The sequence below is a fragment of the Gorilla gorilla genome, chromosome 6, assembly GCF_029281585.2.
Source record: "Gorilla gorilla gorilla isolate KB3781 chromosome 6, NHGRI_mGorGor1-v2.1_pri, whole genome shotgun sequence".
In the NCBI taxonomy this organism is placed as follows: domain Eukaryota; kingdom Metazoa; phylum Chordata; class Mammalia; order Primates; family Hominidae; genus Gorilla; species Gorilla gorilla.
Window position 1 is genome coordinate 75,671,236 of NC_073230.2, and position 3,929 is coordinate 75,675,164.

Below are 3,929 nucleotides of genomic sequence, written 5' to 3' on the forward strand. Positions count from 1 at the left end.
TTTTTCAGCTGTCATTATACAAGAGATGTTGCCCCCATTTACCAATGAAAAGACACTGAGGGCCACAGTGTCCCTCTGAGACCCTCTTTCCAGGGTCACATAGCTGAAATATGTGGCCAAAACAGTATCTTTCTCAAGGCTTATAACTGTAGGCCCTTGTACTACACTGTGCTATACCTGGTAGGAAAGAATATAGATACACAAACTAAAAAACATCACTTATTTTAAAACTCTTGTTATTTCATGAAATGGCAAACCATAATGATTTGGTGTGGACATTAAACAAAAAGAGTTTATACGCCTCATTAAGATAATTTTCTGGAGCTTTGAATCCATGGTTTATAGATAATTGTTCAGTATATTTTGTTTAGCCACAAAATCACAATTGTTAAATCTTTAATTACTGAAATATGAAGTTATGCAATTTATTTTTGAAATCTGTGTATGCTACTCACCAGATTTTTGTTCTTTAAAAAATATTTTGTTTTGCAATTTTCCAAATATAGTAGCCTCACAGTGCATATAGCAATCATAAGACTTTATCAACCTCTGGTTTCTGAACTCACATCCAACATTCATCACTTTCCTCTATTGAAATTATTCCCCACTAGTGGAGTATTTCTTTTCTTTCTAGTGCAATGACATGCTACAGCACACCATCTTACTGTTTGTGAAATCAATATTTAGGTTGATTCAGGAAAAGTGTACGGAACTAATTTCAAACATCTTTTAGGGACAATTCACTAGAATTGCCCCTAAAACCAGTTATAAGATAAAACCAGGAATTGGATAACAATGATGGACAATATTATCATTGTCATCCAAATCTTGGTTTTATCTTGTAACTTAATTCAGAATGTTATTTGATACCTACTTAATGGCTAGGGTTGCTATGTTTCTTAAATACTCACATTGTTTTTCTAATGGTAATACCATAAATCTAAGCCTGGATCTTTCTTTTTACAACTGATAAAAAGTGCATTATGATATTTTAACTGCTATTTACCTTCCTCAGAGAACTGCTGATTCTTCTATGCTGCATAAATATTTACTATTTTAAGGTAATTTGTAATCTAATATTTTGAAGATTCCAAATACATATTTGAAAATACTATTTTCCTGGATTCTAAGTTGCAATAGGTTGAATTAACTTAAAGAAAACAACTTTCCATATGCAATAAGCTATTTATCTGATTACCAACACCTATACAAGGGAAAAATAGCGTTAACTGAAAAAATTATTTTTACTAATGGTTTTTTTTTTTTTTTTTTTTTGAGATGGGGTCTCACTCTGTTTCCCAGGCTGGAGTGCAGTGGCGCGGTCTCGGCTCACTACAACCTCCGCCTCCCAGGTTCACACCATTCTCCTGCCTCAGCCTTCCGAGTAGCTTGGACTACAGGCGCCTGCCACCACGCCTGGCTAATTTTTTGTATTTTTAGTAGAAACGGGGTTTCACCATGTTAGCCAGGATGGTCTCGATCTCTTGACCTCGTGATCTGCCCGCCTCGGCCTTCCAAAGTGCTGGGATTACAGGCGTGAGCCACCGTGCCTGGCCACTAATGGCTGTTCTTTAAATACTTTTTTGTATGTTGACTTCAATAGGGGTTTGTTTGAAATTGTGCAGTTTCACATGTCAGATACAATAAAGCAGCTTCAGCAAAAAGATTCAACCGAAGAGAAGCTACAAGTCCCTCAACTTGCCCACATTCACATTCCCACATTTCTAATTTGTTCCTCCTACTTCAGTCAGTACCTAGCCTTGGCACGGCTGCTTCCTCTTCTCTATTTTTTTTTTTTTTTTTTGAGATGGAGTCTCACTCTGTCGCCCAGGCTGGAGTCCAGTGACATGATCTCGGTTCACTGCAACCTCCGCCTCCCGGGTTCAAGCGATTCTCCTGCCTCAGCCTCCCGAGCAGCTGGGAATACAGGCGCCCGCCATTACGCCTGGCTAATTCTTTGTATTTTTAGTAGAGACGGGGTTTCACTATGTTGGCCAGGCTGGTCTCGAACTCCTGACCTCGTGATTTGCCTTCTTCCGCCTCCCAAAGTGCTGAGATTACAGGCATGAGCCACCGTGCCAGGCCCTCTCTCTTCTATTTAAAAGGATAGGCACAGTCTTTGGAACTGAATGTCTTTCCTCAGGCCTGACAATAGAAAATGAGGAAAGTTCATTCTGACAACTGGCTGCCTTAAGAAACAGAATTTGGGATTCTTTCCCTTCCAGCTCCTGTTGAGTCAAAGGCAAAGGCAATGGCAATAACCCAATAAATGTGGTGAGACAATAAACGGAAACTGACATAAACAAAGCAATAAAAGCCCACTTCCTTCTTGACAATCAATACATAATGGAATGGGTATGATTTCACACCATAAAAGATCAGAGAATAACAGAATTTGGGCTGAAGAAAGCTTAGAAAGAAGCCACAACATTTTCCATACCTTTTGATTTTCAAAACGATTCTTAAGATTTGTCCAGAGTATTTTTCAATTGTTTCAGTGAGGCTCAGTTTGACCACATGTAACCAAAATAGAGAATTTCATGGAGGATGGTCACAGGATTGGCTTAGAAATGTAATCCTGTGAGCTGTCCCGTTTTATAAAGGATAAGGTTCCAATGGCTGCACCGAATGTTCCTCCTTTCAACGAGGCTGGGCCGAGTTGGGCTCCCAGCGGCTAGGGCATTTTTAGTCCATCTTGGTCTCTCACCTCTGCCTCCTGCTTAGCTGTCAAAATGCCAGGTGGCTGTGCAGCCTAAAGCAGCCCACTCCGTTTTAAACTTGCTCAGTTTGCAATCAGGTAACCCGCTACTGACAACAGAACCCTCAAGGCCTGTTTATATGCGGTTCTCTGGTTTCGGTCTGGGGAAGTTTCCAGGAAGCTTAGTGTTCAGGGAGGAATTCGTTTTGCTTTTGCTAATCAAAGAGACACAAAAGCACAGCTGAGTCCCGAAGCTGGCACACGGGAAATGGAGTACAACTGTCCCCTCACCAGAGCATGCAACAATCATTTGGGGAGCGGGGAAAAGGTCCCCACCTTCTCTGAGCCTGGGGCACCCTTCATCCCACGGCCCCAGCCAGTGGTGGTCTCGACACCATGCTCGGTTCAGTGTCACACGCCAGAGCTGGAAAGGGGAGGTCCAGGCCCAAGTAAAGCGACAGAGTAAGGACACAGTGGTGGCCAAGGGCTGTCCCCTAACCCCAGTTCCGAAAGACAGTGTGGAAGTCCGTCAGCGCGGCAGCCCTGGAAGCGCTCTGCTGGTCCGGCCGCGGCCCCTCCCCTGTGCACCCCCACCTGCTGTGAAGCTCCCCAAGCTCCTTCTTGCCCAAATGCTTCGGAAACTGCCAAAGGACACTCAGAGGCCAGGGAATGTGACAGGCAAGCATAAATATGCAGAAGAGATGGCACCAACATAGCAGGCACGCAGGGCCGGCGCTCGTAGGGGTCGGGGATCTGGAGCCAGGCCTCCTACGCAGCGGCCGCGCCAGCGGTGCCAAGACCGAGCAGGCGGAGCCGACGCACACCGGGTACCAAGTCTGCAAAAGGGGCCCTGAGCGGACTGCCGGACATCTCGCAGACTTCGGGCAGCGATCGTGGCGGCCGCCTCCCCGGGGCTCCACGGCCGACCTGCCGCCTGCCGCGGCCATCCCCGGCCCGCTCCTGCCAGGCCCCGGAACGGAGCCCCGGAGGCACCCGCTCTGAGTGGCCGCGCAGCCGGGCTGCATGGAGCCCAGCGCGGTGCCCCGGCTGGCCAAGCCAGACACGGCGCAGGAAACCGCCACCCACCAAGGCAAGGGCAGGAAGAAGATGGCGGCGGCTGTGGCGGCCGCGACAGCGGTGGCCTCAGCTCAATATTTTTTTCTCAAAGGCATATCATAGTTTTAGCTTTGCTGCAGCCATTTCATCCATAATCACTTGCTGTGGCTGGGTA

General features: G+C 46.1%; 1 pseudogene; it reads right to left on the minus strand.

Moving 5' to 3' along the window:
• Positions 1-844: 844 nt before the first annotated feature.
• On the minus strand, positions 845-3,723 carry LOC101148449 (uncharacterized; annotated as a pseudogene).
• Positions 3,724-3,929: the final 206 nt, after the last annotated feature.